Raw genomic sequence first — 19,011 nt, forward strand, 5'->3', positions numbered from 1 at the left:
AAGATGTCTAATACAATAGTAAAAAGTCCTATTTATACTAAACTAGTTACTAGGGTTTACAGAAGTAAGTAATTGATGCATAAATCCACTTACGGGGCCCACTTGGTGTGCGCTTGGGCTGAGCTTGAATGTTACACGTGCAGAGGCTCTTTCTGGAGTTGAACGCCAGGTTGTAACGTATTTCTGGCGTTCAACTCTGGTTTGTGACTTGTTTCTGGCGTTTAACTCCAGGCAGCAGCGTAGAACTGGCGTTCAATGCCCTTTTACGTCATCTAAACTCGGCCAAAGTATGGACTATTATACATTTCTGGAAAGCCCTGGATGGCTACTTTCCAACGCAATTGGAAGCGCGCCATTTTGAGTTCTGTAGCTCCGGAAAATCCACTTTGAGTGCAGGGAGGTCAGAATCCAACAGCATCAGCAGTCCTTCAAGTCCCTCAATTTCAGCCAGAAAATACCTGAAATGACAGAAAAACACACAAACTCATAGTAAAGTCCAGAAATGTGAATTTAACATAAAAACTAATGAAAACATCCCTAAAAGTAACTAGATTCTACTAAAAATATACTAAAAACAATGCCAAAAAGCGTATAAATTATCCGCTCATCACCCTCCAAAATGTAATTTTCCTTTTTCACTTTTGTAATTATTTTATTTTACTAGGAGTAGTATAAATACCCCCAAGGAGTACTGAAGAAGGGGGTTAAGAAGTCAGTTTTAGATCCACTTTTACACTTCACTTTTGAGTACTTTTTGAGCTATGAGTAGCTAACTTCCCTCTCATTGAGAGAGGGAGCTCTGTTGTACTTGATGGATTGATAATAGTGAAATTCTTATTCTCTTCATCTTCTCTTTGATTTGCTAGAAGGAATTTCATTCTTAATGCTTAGTATTCAATTATCTTAGGAAAGAGATTGAATGCAATTGGGTTTCATGGGAACCTTGGGAAAGGAAACATGAAACCATGCTTGAAATCCCTCCTCACACTTGAGTAGAATCTGGGTTTTGGTGTTTGGATATGTGACATATAATCCTCCCTCTACTTGGACCTATAATAGTGTGTGGTATAATTAGGGACCAAGCATATCTCTCTTCATGAGCAATTAGACCAAGGAATTGGCTATTGATCAAGATCTGAGAGATTGAGTCACCAAGGGATTGGGGCTCAATCAATCATGATTGCCAAGAGGTCAATGAGTTGCATGATTGAAGAGGATATAAGCTAGATTTGATCCAAAGAGACAACATCTCCCAATCTCAATGAATTTCCCCATTCTTATCCATCCATTTCTTTACAGCTTACTTTTACATTCAGCAATTCCCCATTCCCATTTACATTCAAGTCATTTATGATTCTACACTTTACATTCTGCCATTTATATTCCTGCACTTTATTGCTTTTCTTTATATTCTAGTCATTTACATTTATGTCATTTACAATTCCGCACTTCACAATCCTATTGATCCGCTTGACTAATTCATCAATTGATTAAAACTGCTCGAATTTGCCAATCTCTGTGGATACGATCCCACTCCACTGTGGGTTATTACTTGACGATAATTTTGGTGTGCTTGCCAAAAGAACTAATTCACCAATTTTGAATGGGGTGTGAATTTAGACTCATCAAGGTCACTAAGCTACTAGAGGCTGGAATTATTTATCCTATTTCTGATAGCCCCTGGGTGAGCCCTATCCAAGTTGTCCCTAAGAAAAGAGACACGACAGTGGTTCACAATGAAAAGAATGAACTGGTTCCTACAAGAACAGTTACAGGGTGGCGTATGTGTATTGACTACAGAAGGCTCAATACAGCCACCAAAAAGGATCATTTTTCTTTACCATTCATAGACCAGATGCTAGAGAGACTAGCAGGTCATGAATACTACTACTTTTTGGATGGCTATTCAGGTTATAACCAAATTGCAGGAGATCCTCAGGACCAGGAGAAAACAGCATTCACATGTCCATTTGGAGTGTTTGCCTACAGAAGGATGCCCTATGGACTGTGTAATGCACCTGCAACCTTTCAGAGGTGCATGCTCTCTATCTTCTCTGATATGGTAGAGAAATTTCTGAAAGTCTTCATGGATGATTTCTCAGTATTTGGAGACTCATTCAGCTCCTGTCTTGACCATCTAGCACTTGTTCTGAAAAGGTACCAAGAGACTAACCTGGTTTTAAACTGGGAGAAATGTCACTTTATGGTGACTGAAGAAATTGTCCTTGGGAAAAAAATTTCGAATTAGGGAATAAAGGTGGATCAAGCTAAGATAGAGGTAATTGAAAAATTACCACCACCTGCCAATGTTAAGGCAATCAGAAGCTTTCTGGGGCATGCAGGATTCTATAGGAGATTTATGAAGGATTTTTCAAAAATTGCAAAACCTCTGAGCAATCTGCTAGCTGCTGACACGCCATTTATATTTGACACAGAGTGTCTGCAAGCGTTCGAAACTCTGAAAGCTAAGCTGGTTACAGCACCAGTCATTTCTGCACCAGACTGGTCATTACCATTCGAACTAATGTGTGATGCCAGTGACCATGCCATTGGTGTAGTATTGGGATAGAGGCATGACAAGCTTCTGCACGTCATTTATTATGCTAGCCGTGTTTTAAATGATGCACAAAAAAATTACACAACCACAGAAAAGGAGTTGCTTGTAGTGGTTTATGCCATTGACAAGTTCAGATCCTATTTAGTAGGATTGAAAGTGATTGTGTACACTGACCATGCTGCTCTAAAATATCTCCTCACAAAGCAGGATTCAAAACCCAGATTCATAAGATGGGTATTGCTTCTGCAAGAGTTTGGTATAGAAATAAGAGACAGAAAAGGAACCGAGAACCAAGTAGCTGATCATTTGTCCCGGATAGAGCCAGTAGTATGAGCGTCCCTCCCTCCTACTGAGATCTCTGAAACCTTCCCGGATGAGCAAATCTTTGCCATTCAGGAAGTACCATGGTTTGCAGACATTGCAAACTATAAAGCTGTGAGATTCACACCCAAAGAGTACAGTAAGCAGCAAATGAAAAAATTGAATTTTGATGCAAAGTACTACTTGTGGGATGAACCATATCTCTTTAAGAGGTGTGCAGATGGAGTAATCCATAGATGTATGCCTAGAGAAGAGGCACAGAAGATCCTTTGGCATTGCCATGGATCACAATATGGAGGACATTTCGGAGGTGAGCGGACAACCACAAAAGTTCTCCAAAGTGGCTTCTATTGGCCTAATTTCTATAGAGACTCCCGAGAGTTTATACGTAACTGTGACAGTTGCCAGAGAGCTGGTAACCTGCCTCATGGTTATGCCATGCCTCAGCAAGGAATCTTAGAGATTGAGTTGTTTGATGTATGGGGTATTGACTTTATGGGGCCTTTTCCACCATCATATTCAAACACTTATATTCTGATGGCAGTAGACTATGTATCTAAATGGGTAGAGGCAATTGCAACACCCACTAATGATACTAAGACAGTGGTGAAGTTCCTCCAGAAGCATATCTTCAGCAGGTTCGGTGTCCCTAGGATACTGATCAGTGATGGAGGCACTCATTTCTGCAATAAACAACTTGACTCTGCTCTGGTTCGATATGGAATTAACCACAAAGTGGCGACTCCATATCATCCACAGACAAATAGGCAAGCTGAAGTCTCAAATAGAGAATTAAAACAAATCCTAGAACGTACTGTAAGTACTCGTAGAAGGGATTGGGCAAGAAGTCTGGATGATGCTCTGTGGGCATACAGAACAGCATTCAAGACCCCTATAGGGACCTCTCCTTACCAGTTTGTGTATGGAAAAGCCTGTCATCTGCCAATGGAACTGGAACATAAAGCCTACTGGGCAACCAGATTCCTTAACCTTGATGCTAAGGTAGCTGGAGAGAAAAGATTACTCCAGTTGAATGAGCTAGAGGAATTCAGACTCAATACTTTCGAAAATGCTAAAATTTATAAAGAGAAGGCAAAAAGGTGGCATGATAGAAAGCTGTCATCTAGAGTCTTTGAGCCAGGATAGAAGGTTCTACTGTTTAACTCCAGGCTCAGATTATTCCCTAGGAAATTGAAATCCCGGTGGAAAGGACCATATGTGATTATAAGTGTGTCACCATATGGATATGTGGAGCTTTAGGATATTGACTCTGACAAAAAATTCATTGTTAATGGACAGAGAGTCAAACATTATCTTAAAGGCAATGTTGAGCAAGAGTGCTCAAAACTGAGACTAAATTAACAGCTCAGTAAAGTCCAGCTAAAGACAGTAAAGAAGCGCTTGCTGGGAGGCTCAGAAAAATCAGGAAAATGAAGGCTCAGAACATAAAACAGAACATAAAACAGAGAAAAAGAGCTCACTGGCATCAAAACGCCAATAAAGGTATCATTTTGGGCGTTAAACGCCAGAATGGGCAACATTCTGGGCATTTAACGCCAGAAATGGCAGCATTCTGGGGGTTCAGAAAAATGCCCAGTAAAGAAGGATTTCTGGCGTTTAACGCCAGCCAAGGTACATGGTTGGGCATTAAACGCCCAAAATGGCCACTAGATGGGCGTTAAACACCAGAATGGCTATCATTCTGGGCGTTTAACGCCAGAACAGCTAGGGGAGAGGTAATTTCATTTCCAATCCAATTTTTTTCGACTTTTCATGTTTTAATTCAAGATTTTTTGCATCCAAATATTACAAACATTCAATTCTCAATTCCCACTAAAAAATTCATAATTTAAAAAAATTCTTTTCTAATTCTTTTTCAAAACTCATTCATCTTTCCAATTTCTTTTCAAATCTTTTTAACTCATTCATGTTATCTTTTATTTCTTAGATGCATAAACAAAAATTCATATCTAACTTCCTCATATCTTTTTCATATCTCTTAAATTGTGAAAACAATCTTCTCTTTTTCATATCATGTTTATCTTTTATCAATCATATCTTTCATATCATATCTTTTTCTAAAATTTCGAACCCATTCCCTCCCTCCCCTTTATTTATACATTCGATCATCCCCTTTACTCCATCATTCGAATCCTTCTCTCCATCTATTCATCTTCTTTCTTTTTATTTTGCTTGAGGGCAAGCAAATCTCTAAGTTTGGTGTGATTTCCGCGATCCCAGAGTTAAAACAAACCAATCTCATGGCACCCAAAGGAAGACAAACCGCTTCAAGAGAGAAGAAAGAAAGCAATCCAAAACCACGTTGGATGCACGAGAACTTTTGCACCAAAGAACATGCAGACCATTATTTCAAAATTGTGTGCAGAAGATCAGTGATCCCGGAAGTTAGGTTCAATCTGAAAGAAGACGAATACCCGGAGATCCAAGAGCAGATTCAAAACAGGGGCTAGAAAGTCCTAGCTAATCCTGAGATACATGTTGGAAGAAACATGGTCTAGGAATTTTATGCAAATTTGTGGATGACAGAAAAGCAAAGATTAGAGAGAACTGCTTTCTACTCCTTTCGGACTATGGTCAGAGGGAAGATTATTTACTTCCATTTTGACAAAGTGAGAGAAGTTCTCAAACTTCCTCAATTACAAGATGATCCAGAGTCCTTTAATAGGAGAATGGCCAAGGATAAAAGGCTAGATCAAGTTCTAGAGGACATATGCCTCCCTGGAACCAAGTGGATTACTAATTCAAAAGGTGTCCCAAACCAACTAAAGAGAGGTGATCTCAAACCAATTGTTAGAGGTTGGCTGGATTTCATTGGGCATTTTATACTCCCAACCAGCAACCGATCTGAAGTCACTGTCAAGAGGGCAGTGATGATTCACTGTATTATGCTGGGGAAGGAGGTAGAGATTCATCAGCTGATCCCTGTTGAAATTTAGATGTTTGCAAACAAGGAATCCACTGCGGTCAAATTGTCCTACCCAAGCTTGATTAGTCTGTTATGCAAAGATGCGGGGGTACAGATGGGTGTGAAACTGTGGATGAATATATCACAGTTGAACGCCCAATCACCAAAAAAGTGATGGATGGACCTCAAATTCAAGATAACCTCATCAAGAAGGGGGCGCATGAGCTCCTCCCAGAAATTCTTCGATTTGACTATTGGGCCTGCTTAGAAGCATCTGTCACCAAGTTGCAAGAAGCTGTGAATCAACTCAAAGAAGGACAGCAGAATCAAAACAGCATGCTCTACAAAATGCTCATAGAACAAGAGAAACAAGGGCGTGAAATACAGGAGCTAAAGTATCAAAAGCTGTCCCTTGAAGAGTTGGACGTCCCACAGATTGAAGGAGCACCTACCCCCAAAATCAAGGTTGTTGAGTTCTAACTCTGTGATAACTTTTATTATTAGAAACCTATTTTAAGAGTTACATAAGCATTAGTATTAGAGTCATTTATTTTTATGTCTTTAATTTCCTTTCTTTTATTATTATTTGTATGCTTTTATGTTTATTTTATGTCTTATTTTTATTCCATGATCAATAAAGTTTAGAGTCTATGTCTTAAATTTATGAATGATTCCATGAATCCCTCACCTTTCTTAAATGAAAAATATTTTTATTTGCAAAAGAACAAGAAGTGCATAGTTTCGAATTTTATCTTGAAATTGGTCTAATTATTTTGATGTGGTGGCAATACTTTTTATTTTCTGAATGAATACTTGAACAGTGCATTTTTTGAATTTGTTGTTTATGAATGTTAAAATTATTGGCTCTTGAAAGAATAATGAAAAAAGAAAAATGTTATTAATAATCTGAAAAATCACAAAATTGATTCTTGAAGCAAGAAAAAGTAGTGAAAAACAAAGCTTGCGGAAAAAAAAATTGAAGAAAAAGAAAGAAAAAGAAAAAAAGCAAGCAGAAAAAGCCAATAACTCTTTAAACCAAAAGGCAAGGGTAAAAAAGGATCCAAGGCTTTGAGCATTAATGGATAGGAGGGCTCAAAGGAATAAAATCCTGGCCTAAGCGGCTAAATCAAGCTGTCCCTAACCATGTGCTTGTGGCATGAAGGTCCAAGTGAAAAGCTTGAGACTGAGTGGTTAAAGTCGTGGTCCAAAGCAAAAGAGCATGCTTAAGAGCTTTGGGCACCTCTAACTGGGGACTCTAGCAAAGCTGATTCACAATCTGAAAAGGTTCACCCAGTTATGTGTTTGTGGCATTTATGTATCCGGTGGTAATACTGGAAAACAAAATGCTTAGGGTCACGGCCAAGACTCATAAAGTAGCTGTGTTCAAGAATCAACATACTGAACTAGGAGAATCAATAACACTATCTGAATTCCGAGTTCCTATGGATGCCAATCATTCTGAACTTCAAAGGATAAAGTGAGATGCCAAAACTGTTCAGAAGCAAAAAGTTACTAGTCCCGCTCATCTAATTGAAACTAATTTTCATTGATATTTTTTGAATTTATTGTATTTTCTCTTCTTTTTATCCTATTTTGTTTTTAGTTTCTTGGGGACAAGCAACAATTTAAGTTTAGTGTTGTGATAAGCGGATAATTTATACCCTTTTTGGCATTATTTTTACATAGTTTTTAGCATGATTTAGTTACTTTTTATTATATTTTTATTAGTTTTTATGCAAAAATTACATTTCTGGACTTTACTATGATTTTGTGTGTTTGTCTGTGATTTCAGGTATTTTCTGGCTGAAATTGAGGGACCTGAGCAAAAATCCGATTCAGAGGCTAAAAAAGTACCGCAGATGCTGTTGGATTCTGACCCTCCTGCACTCTAAATGGATTTTCTGGAGCTAAAAAAGCCCAATTGGCGCGCTCTTAAATGCGTTGGAAAGTAGACATCTTGGACTTTCCAGCAATATATAATAGTTCATACTTTGCCTTAGATTTGATGGCCCAAACTGGCGTTGAAAGCCAGCCAAAAACTTTCTGGCATAAAATGCCAGAACTGGCATAATTCGTGGCGTTAAACGCCCATTTTGGCACCCACGGTGGCGTTTAACTCCAACTTGAGGCATATGCACGTGAAAGCTTGAGAGCTCAGCCCAAACACTCACCAAGTGGGTCCCGAAGTGGATTTCTGTACTGTCTACACTTAGTTACTCATTTTCTGTAAACCTAAGTTACTAGTTTAGTATAAAAACTACTTTTAGAGATTCAGTTCATAACTGATGACATTTTACATCTCATATTGTATCTCCTACGGCATGAGTCTCTAAACCCCATAGGTGGGGGTGAGGAGCTCTGCTGTGTTTTAATGGATTAATGCAATTACTACTGTTTTCTATTCAATCACGCTTGATTCTATTCTAAGATACTCATTCGTACTTCAACATAGAGAATATGATGATCCGTGACACTCATTATTATTCTCAAATCTATGAACACGTGCCTGACAACCACTCCCATTCTATCTGAGCTCAACGTAGTCATTGGGCGACAGCTTGAGTGCGTATCTCTTGGGTCTCTGATCCACAGACCGAGTCCGTGAGATTAGAACCTTTGTGGTAGAGGCTAGAACCAATTGGCAGCATTCCTGGGATCCGGAAAGTCTAAACCTTGTCTGTGGTATTCCGAGTAGGATTTGGGAAGGGATGACTATGAAGAGTTTCAAACTTGCGAATGTTGGGCGCAGTGACAGTGTGCAAAAGGACAAGGGTCCTATTCCGATGCTAGCGGGAACCGACAGATGATTAGCCGTGCGGAAACCGTGCTTGGTATTTTTCATCTGAGAGGATCATAGAGCTTTCCATTGAAGGAAGCCATGCGTGGTTGGAGATGAAGACAATAGGAAAGCAAAGATTCAGACGACAGAGCATCTCCGGAACCTCAACCTGTTCCTCATTACTGAATCACAAGTACTATTTATTTCATGTTATTTACTTTTCATAAACAAAAAATTATTTTTATCATTAATTTCCTGACTAAGATTTACAAGGTAACCATAGCTTGCTTCAAGCCGACAATCTCCGTGGGATCGACCCTTACTCACGTAAGGTATTACTTGGACGACCCAGTGCACTTGCTGGTTAGTTGTACGGAGTTGTGAAAAGTGTAATCAGAATTTCGTGCACCAATGTACGTACGCACGAGTTGAAATACTCACTTTGACCCGTGCATGCACACGGGTTGTGTGCATGGGCACACAAACCAGAATTTCAAGTTTTCTGCAACATTACAAAATTCAGTTTTTTTACCTTAACTTCTAATGTCCATAACTTTCTCTACAAAATTCTAATTTCACTGATCTTTATACCATTTTAAATCTCTCTCAACCATCTTTAATTTGAAATTAACTTCACTCATTTCCAAACTCCGAGGTCCAAGTTATGGCCCGTTGAAGTTGGTTAAAGACAAAAATTTCTTAATTTTTCTAAAACCTCTACAACATCAAATCTCTCAAATTAAATCAATTTACTCAAAACCCATACAATACCAAAATAACTCAAGAATCCATACCAACCATTCCTCAACTATTCAACCATATAAACCATTCAATTATCACCTCATTCATCCTATTCAGCAACTCCAAATTCAACCTAAATCACATCAAACTCTTCAATTTCCATTAATCCACATCAACTTCACTATTACCATTCAAAATTTCCATTGATCATAAATTTTACATGTATTCCAAATTTCATTCAATTAAACATAATTATCATCAACATTAATAATCATTAAAACTCCCCATCAACACCAACAATCATCATCAACTCCATATCACCACACTAAACTCAACAATTATCAATCCACACACTAATTAAATCACATTTTCACAATTCCAAACCTTCAAAATTATTGTGTTTTCCATTTATTATTATCAAAGATCATAATCCTCATTATCTATCAACAACATCAATAATCATCAACAATTCAATCCTATATTAGGGTCCACTAGGCTATGTTGTCCACAACATTACATATTATTTAAAGGAACCGAAACCATACCTTGGTCGATTCCCACACAAGCACAATTAGTGTCCGATTTTTAAAACTAAATTATTTTTATCTTTCCTAATTAATAAATTCAATTTTATAAATTTATTCACTCTTAACTTATTTTTTTTTCTCACTCACAGTACCGGCCTACTTAGACTCGGTACAGATGCTGATTGCTGGCAACTGTCTCAATAAGCTCATGAGCTTCCTCAATTGTCTTTCTCATGTGGATTGAACCACCTGCAAAATGATCTAAGGACATCTTAATCATATCTGTGAGTTCGTAATAGAAAACATCTATTTTTACCCATTCTGAAAACATTGCTATTGGACATCTTCTCAGCATCAGCTTGTATCTCACCCAAGCATCATGAAGAGACTCATTCTCTTCCTGTCTGAAGCCTTGAATGTCCAGTCTTAGCTGGATTAGCTTCTTTGGGGGGAAGTAGTGGTTCAAAAACTTGTCCACCAGCTTATTCCATATTTTCAAGCTTGATTTAGGCTGATTATCTAACCACCTCTTTGCTTGGCTTTTTACAGTAAATGGGAAGAGTAGCAGCCTATAGACATCCTAGTCTACTCCGCTAGTTCTTACTGTGTCAGCTATCTGCAAGAATTCAGCAAGGAATTCTGTGGGTTCTTCTTGTGGAAGTCCTTGAAACTGGCAGTTTTGCTGCACTAGAGTGATTAGCTGTGGGTTGAGCTCAAAACGAGCTAGTCAATTAGGAGGTATACTAATGCTGCTTGCATAGAAGTCAGGAGTGGGGGCTGTGTAAGACCCCAAGGTTCTTCTTGGTTGTGTCTCTCCCTGTAGATTCATAGTGCACTCTTTCTGTTCCTGCATACACAAATAAGAGACAAAGAAAAGTAGGAGTCTATATGTCAAAGTATACAGTGCTCCCAGTGAGATGCTCAAGAAAAAAACTTTTTTTTTTAATTTCGAAATTAAGTAAATAAAATAAATAAAAAATAAAAATATTCAAAAATAAAAAATATAATTTTTGATATTTCGAAAAATTTAAAATACAGTTTAGGAAAAGAAATTTTGAAACTCAAAACAAAAGAGAAAACACCAAAGAAACACTAAACTTTTAAAATTTAAATTTAAAATTGAATTTAAATCAAATAACTAAAATCAAGGAAAAGATAAATAAGATATGATTCGAAAATTTAAAGATTTGAATTTCAAATTTTGAAAATAACAACTAACAAAATACTCAACTTTTAAAATTTTAATTTTAAAATTAAGGATAAGATAACAAGATTTTAAAATCAAGAAAAAAAGATAAGATTTGAAAAAGATTTGATTTTGAAATTTTTTGGAATTTAAAAAGAGAAAGTCAAAGAGAGATTTTAAAATTCAAATTTGGAAAGAAAGAGTCAGATGAGATAAGATAAGATTTTAAAATTTAAGATAGAAGATTTAATTTTAAAAAGTTTTAAAAAGTCAAACAAAGATTTTGAAATTTTAAGTTTTGAAAGAATAAGTCAAACAAGATAAGATAAGAATTGAAAAGATTTTTAAAGATTTGAAATTCAATTTTGAACGAAAGAAAAACTAAAAAGATACTAAACTTTAATAATTTGAATTTAAAATTTGAAACTAAATAAGATAAGATAATAGAATTTTGAAAATTAAGAAAAAGATATGACAAAGATTTAAAGATGAAGAAAGATAAGCAAGATAAGATTTGAAATTTGATTCTGAAATAGGGAGAAGCCAAAAAAAAATACTTAACTTTTGAAGATTGAATTTGAAATTTGAATTTAAAGTTTTGAATTTTAAATTTTTGAATTTTGAAAATTGAATTTGAATTAAGATAAGATAACAAGATTTTGAAATTCAAAGAAAGGAAAGATAAGAGAAAGATTTGAAAAGATAACAAGATAAACAAAAAGATAACTAATTGGACACCAAACTTAAAAAATTTAAATTCAAAACCTATTAAATTTGAAAATTACAAAGGAGAAACACAAAAAGACACCAAACTTAAAAATTTTGAAGATCAAGGACACTAATTTCGAAAATTTGAAAAAGGAAAAATACTAAAAGACACTAAATTTAAAAATTTTGGAATCAAATAAAGAAAAACACTAAGAACAATTTGAATACCAAGAAAGAAAAACAAGAACAAGTTTTCAAAAACTCAAGAAAATACAGACCAACTAAAGCCCAAAAGACAGAACAATACTAACCAAACTAACACCAAACTTAAAAATTTTTGAAATCAAAGCATTAATTTTTGAAAATTTGCAAAGACAAACACAGAAAGACACAAAACTTAGAGATTTTGAAATCAAAGACTATAATTTTTAAAATTTTGGAAAGGAAAAATATAAAGAGACACCAAACTTAAAGATTTAGAGATCAAACAAGGAAAAATAGCAAGAACAACTTTGAACAAAAAAAACAAACAATTAAGGTAATTTTTAGGAAAACTAAAGGAAAGAAAAACCAAGAAACACCAAAAAGACACCAAACTTAAAGATTGACACAAGACTCAAACAAAAGATAAAGAAAAGAAAAGGTTTTGAAAAATTATTTTTTTTTTTGAAAAAGAAAACAAAAGGCACAAATAAAAGAGCAATTAAACATTAAAGAATACATAATCTAAGCAACAAGATAGTCTAGTAGTTTGTCAATCTTGAACAATCCCCGACAATGGCGCCAAAAATTTGGTGCGCAAAATTGAACTCCGCAAGTTTTGCATAGATGAACCGGCAAGTGCACCTGGTCGTCCAAGTAATACCTCAGGTGAGTGAAGGTCGAATCCCACGGAGATTGTCAGATTGAGCACATAATGGCTATCTTGTAGATCTTAGTCAGGCAATTAGAAAAGATGGTTGTTTGTTTGAAAGCATAAACAAAATAATAAAGAACGAAATACCAGGTTGGTGTAAGAACAGTGATAGAGATTCAGTTAAGGCTTCGGAGATGCGTATTCTTTTCGGATTAACTTTTCTTACTGTCTACTTCAATAACAAATGATTCATTCAATGGCAGCCATAATTGACTAACTCATGTAGCATCCTCCTCAAATTAGCCTCTTCTAAACCATAGCAGTCCACCATATCCGAGCAACCCATGTCCTCTCATCAAGTTAACTCATGGCTTCCCACTATAGCCGAAGGTGAAGAGCTAAGCAATCCACTCCCCTTCATGATTTACTATGAGTTTGTGTGTTTTTCTATGATTTCAGGTAATTTCTGGTTGAAATTGAGGGACTTGAGCAAAAATCAGATTCAGAGGTTGAAGAAGGACTGCAGATGCTGTTGGATTCTGACCTCCCTGCACTCAAAGAGAATTTTCTGGAGCTACCGAAATCCAAATGGCGCGTTCTCAATTGCGTTGGAAAGTAGACATCTAGGGCTTTCCAGCAATATATAATAGTTTATATTTTACCCGAGTTTATATGATGCAAATTGGCGTTCAACGCCAACTCTCTGCCCTATTCTGGAGTTAAACGCCAGAAACAGGTTGCAAAGCAGAGTTAAACGCCAGAAACAGGTTACAAACTGGCGTTTAACTCCAAGGAATACCTCTACATGTGAAAGTTTCAATGCTCAGCCCAAGCACACACCAAGTGGGCCGCGGAAGTGGACTTCTGCATCATTTACTCATTTCTGTAACCCTAGTAACTGGTTTAGTATAAATAGAACTTTTTACTATTGTATTTTAATCGGGGAGGGGGGATTATCTTTGATCTATCTTTGGACGTTTAGTACATAGACCTTGGAGGCTGGCCATTCGGCCATGCCTGGACCTTGTTCTTATGTATTTTCAACGGTAGAGTTTCTACACACCATAGATTAAGGTGTGGAGCTCTACTGTTCCTCATGAATTAATGCAAAGTACTATTGTTTTTCTATTCAATTCAAGCCTATTTCTTCTCTAAGATATTCATTCACACACAAGAACATGATGAATGTGATGATTATGTGACGCTCATCATCATTCTCACTTATGAACGCGTGCCTGACAAACACTTCCGTTCTACATACAAACAAGCTTGAATGTGTATCTCTTAGCTTTCTGATCGTGAGATCAGAGTCTTCGTGGTATAGGCTAAAACTATTGGCGGCCATTCTTGAGGTCCGGAAAGTCTAAACCTTGTCTGTGGTATTCTGAGTAGGATCCGGGAAGGGATGGCTGTGACGAGCTTCAAACTCACGAGTGCTGGGCGTAGTGACAGACGCAAAAGGATTACTGAATCCTATTCCAGTATGATCGAGAACCGACAGATGAATAGTCGTGCGGTGACAGCACATCTTGGACCATTTTCACTGAGAGGATGGAAAGTAGCCATTGACAACGGTGATGCCCTACACAAAGCTTGCCATAGAAAGGAGTGGGAATGATTGGATGAAGACAGTAGGAAAGCAGAGGTTCTGGAGGAACAAAAGCATCTCTATACGCTTATCTGAAATTCTCACTAAGGACTTACATAAGTATCTCTATCCCATTTTATGTTTTTTTTATCTTTTAATTATTAAAACTCTATAACCATTTAAATCCGCCTGACTGAGATTTACAAGGCGACCATAGCTTGCTTCAAGCCGACAATCTCCGTGGGATTGACCCTTACTCACGTAAGGTTTATTACTTGGACAAAGTGTGTGAATTACGTTCTGAGTACCAAGTTTTTGGCGCCGTTGTTAAGGATCACAATTTCGTGCACCAAGTTTTTGGCGCCATTGCCGGGGATTGTTCGAGTTTGGACAACTGACGGTTCATCTTTTTGCTCAGATTAGGTAATTTTATTTTAATTTTAAGTTTTTGTTTTTATTCTTTTTAATTTCGACAAATTTTCAAAAAAAAAAAGAAAAAAAATATTTTTCAAAAAAATTTAATTTATGTTCTTCAGAATTTTTAAGAAGGAATTCTAGAGTTTCATGAAACATGTTGAAGCCTGGTTGGCTGTAAAGCCATGTCTAATTCTTTTGGACCGAGGCTTCCACTCATCAGCACAGAAGCAAGTTGAATGAAGTATCAGCTGTTGTATATCTAATTTGTTTCTGCTAAAGCTTGGCTGGCCATTGGCCATGTCTAGTGTTTTGGACCGGAGCTTTCACTGAAAGCTTGGCTGGCTAGTAAGCCATGTCTAATTCCTGGACTGGAGTTTTAGACTAACATTGCAAGATTCCTGAAATTCCTATTAAAAATTTTGAAATCCTTATTTTTTTTTCAAAATAATTTTCGAAAATTCAAAAATAAATTTTAATAAAATCATAAAAAATAAAAAATAATTTGATGTTTCTTGTTTAAGTCTTGTGTCAGTTTTTAAGTTTGGTGTCAATTGCATGTTTATCTCTTTCTTGCATTTTTCGAAAATCCATGCATTGCATTCTTCATGATCTTCAAGTTGTTCTTGGTAAGTCTTCTTGTTTGATCTTTAAAATTTCTTGTTTGTGTCTTTTCTTGTTTCTCATATGCATTTTTGAATTATTAATGTCTCAACATTGAAAATTTCTAAGTTTGGTGTCTTGCATGTTCTTCTTTTCTTAAAAATTTTCAAAAATAAGTCTTGATGTTCATCTTGATCTTTAAAGTGTTCTTGGTGTTCATCTTGACATTCATAAGTGTTCTTGCATGCATCATGTGTTTTGATTCATAATTTTCATGTTTTAAGTCTCTTGGTTGTTTTTCTCTTTCATCATTAAAAATTCAAAAATCAAAAAATATCTTTCCCTTTTTCTTCTCATAAAATTCGAATATTTGAGTTGACTTTTTCAAAAATTTTTAAAATCTAGTTGTTTCTTATGAGTCAAATCAAATTTTCAATTTAAAAAAAAATTCTATCTTTTTCAAATCTTTTTCAAAAATCAAATTTTTTTTCATTTTTCTTTTATGATTTTCGAAAATTTCAAATTGATTTTCAAAAATCTTTTTCTTATCTTGTTCATAATTTCAAAATCTTTACTAACAATTAATGTGATTGATTCAAAAATCTTTAAGTTTGTTACTTGCCTATTAAGAAAGGTTCAATCTTTAAATTTTAAAATCATATCTTCAAGTTTCTTGTTAGTCAAGTAATCAACTTTGATTTCAAAAATCAAATCTTTTTAAATTTCTTTTTCAAATCTTTTTCAAAATGATTTCCAATCATATCTTTTCAATCACATCTTTTTCAAAATCAATATCAAAATCTTTTCTAACTTCTTATCTTTTCAAATTTGATTTTCAAATCTTTTTTTTAATTAATCTTATCTTGTTTGATTCTTATCTTTTTCAAAACTATCTAACTAATTTTCTCTCTCTAATTTTTGAAAATCACCTTCCTCTTTTTCAAAATTCCTTTTTAATTAACTAATTATTCTAAATTTTAATTTTAATTTCATTTCTTTTCTTATTTTCGAATTTTAACTTTAATTTTAAATTAAAAACAAAAATATTTTTATTTTATTTTATTTAATTTTCGAATTCTTCCCTCTCTCATCTCCTTCTAATTATTTATTCATCTACTAACACTTCTCTTCCACCCAAGAATTCGAACTCACTCTTTCCCTCTGTGTTTGGATTCTTATCTTTTCCTTCCTCTACTCTTCTCTTCTTATACTTACATAAGGAATCTCTATACTGTGACATAGAGGATTCCATATTTTCTTTTCTATTTTCTTCTTTTTCATATGAGCAGGAACAAGGATAAGAGCATTCTTGTTGAGGCTAATCCTGAACCTGAAAGGACTCTGAAGAGAAAGCTAAAGGAAGCTAAAGCACAACTCTCTGGAGAAAATCTGACAGAAATTTTTGAAAAAGAAGGAGACATGGCCGAAAATAATAACAATGCAAGGAAGATGCTTGATGACTTTACTGCACCAAATTCCAATTTACATGGAAGAAGCATCTCAATCCTTGCCATTGGAGCAAACAATTTTGAGCTAAAGCCTCAATTAGTTTCTCTAATGCAACAGAACTGCAAGTTTCATAGACTTCCATTAGAAGATCCTTTTCAATTCTTAACTGAATTCTTACAGATCTGTGATACTGTTAAGACCAATGGGGTTGACTCCGAGGTTTACAGGCTTATGCTTTTCCCGTTTGCTATAAGAGACAGAGCTAGAATATGGTTGGACTCTCAACCTAAGGATAGCATGAACTCTTGGGATAAGCTGGTCACGGCTTTCTTAGCCAAGTTCTTTCATCCTCAAAAGCTTAGCAAGCTTAGAGTGGATGTTCAAACCTTCAAACAGAAAGAAGGTGAATCTCTCTATGAAGCTTGGGAGAGATATAAGCAACTGACCAAAAAGTGTCCTTCTGACATGCTTTTAGAATGGACCATCCTGGATATATTCTATGATGGTCTGTCTGAATTATCTAAGATGTCATTGGACCATTCTGCAGGTGGATCCATTCACCTAAAGAAAACGCCTGCAGAAGCTCAGGAACTCATTGACATGGTTGCAAATAACCAGTTCATGTATACTTCTGAAAGGAATCCTGTGAGTAATGGGACGCCTCAGAGGAAGGGAGTTCTTGAAATTGATACTCTGAATGCCATATTGGCTCAGAATAAAATATTAACTCAATAAGTGAATATGATTTCTCAGAGTCTGAATGGATTGCAAGCTGCATCCAACAGTACTCAAGAGGCATCTTCTGAAAAAGAAGCTTATGATCCTGAGAATCCTGCAATAGCAGAGGTGAATTACATGGGGGAACCCTATGGAAATACCCATAATCCCTCATGGAGAAATCATCCAAATTTCTCATGGAAGGATCAACAAAAGCCTCAACAAGGCTTTAATAATGGTGGAAGAAACAGGTTTAGCAATAGCAAGCCTTTTCCATCATCCACTCAGTAACAGACAGAGAATTCTGAGCAGAATCCATCTAGCTTAGCAAATATAGTCTCTGATCTATCTAAGGCCACTTTAAGTTTCATGAATGAAACAAGGTCCTCCATTAGAAATTTGGAGGCACAAGTGGGCCAGCTGAGTAAAATGGTCACTGAAACTCCTCCTAGTACTCTCCCAAGCAATACAGAAGAGAATCCAAAAAGAGAGTACAAGGCCATTACCTTACTTGGTGTGGCCGAACCCAAAGAGGAGGAGGAAGACGTGAATCTTAGTGAGGAAGACCTCCTGGGATGCTCAGTGACCAATAAGGAGTTTCCCTTTGAGGAACCAAAGGAATCTGAGGCTCATTTAGAGACCATAGAGATTCCATTGAACCTCCTTCTGCCCTTCATGAGCTCTGATGAGTATTCATCCTCTGAAGAGGATGAAGACATTACTGAAGAGCAAGTTGCTAAGTACCTTGGTGCAATCATGAAGCTGAATGCGAAATTATTTGGTAATGAGACTTGGGAAGATGAACCTCCCTTGCTCACCAATGAACTAAATGCATTGGGTAGGCAGAAATTACCTCAAAAGAAGCAGGATCCTGGTAAATTCCTAATTTTCTGTAACATAGGCACCATGACCTTTGAGAAGACTCTGTGTGACCTGGGGTCAGGAATAAACTTAATGCCACTCTATGTAATGGAGAAACTTGGGATCTTTGAGGTGCAAGCTGCCAAAATCTCTTTAGAGATGGCAGAAAACTCAAGAAAACAGGCTTATGGACAAGTAGAGGACGTGTTAGTAAAGGTTGAAGGCCTTTACATCCCTGCTGATTTCATAATCCTAGACACTGAGAAGGAGGAGGATGAATCCATCATCCTTGGAAGACCCTTCCTAGCCACAGCAAGAGCTGTGATTGATGTGGATAGAGGAGAGTTAGTCCTTCAACTGAATGAGGACAACCTTGTGTTTAAAACTCAAGGATCTCCTTCTGTAACCATGGAGAGGAAGCATGAAAAGCTTTTCTCCTTGCAGAGTCAACCAAAGCCCCCACAGTCAAACTCTAAGTTTGGTGTTGGGAGGTCCCAACAATGCTCTGAACATCTGTGAGGCTCCATGAGAGCTCACTGTTAAGCTATTGACATTAAAGAAGCGCTTATTAGGAGGCAACCCAATGTTATTTAATTATATCTATTTTATTTTATTGTTATTTTATTTTATTTTTTATGTTGATGATCATGTGGAGTCACAAAAACTACTGAAAAATCAAAAAAAGAATGATAAACAGCTTTAAAAATAGCTCACCCTGGAGGAAGAACTTACTGGCATTTAAACTCCAGTAAGAAGCATCAAACTGGCGTTTAACGCC

General features: G+C 36.2%; 1 non-coding gene across 1 annotated transcript; it reads right to left on the bottom strand.

Annotated features, from left to right (window-relative positions):
- Positions 1 to 17,018: 17,018 nt before the first annotated feature.
- LOC148567091 (small nucleolar RNA R71) lies at positions 17,019 to 17,126 on the bottom strand. The gene has a single exon (XR_015882499.1). It is a non-coding gene; the product is annotated as a small nucleolar RNA R71 (small nucleolar RNA).
- Between the last annotated feature and the right edge of the window lie 1,885 nt (positions 17,127 to 19,011).

Source organism: Arachis ipaensis, chromosome B4 (genome assembly GCF_059453495.1).
Source record: "Arachis ipaensis isolate K30076 ecotype BB chromosome B4, ASM5945349v1, whole genome shotgun sequence".
Lineage (NCBI taxonomy): Eukaryota > Viridiplantae > Streptophyta > Magnoliopsida > Fabales > Fabaceae > Arachis > Arachis ipaensis.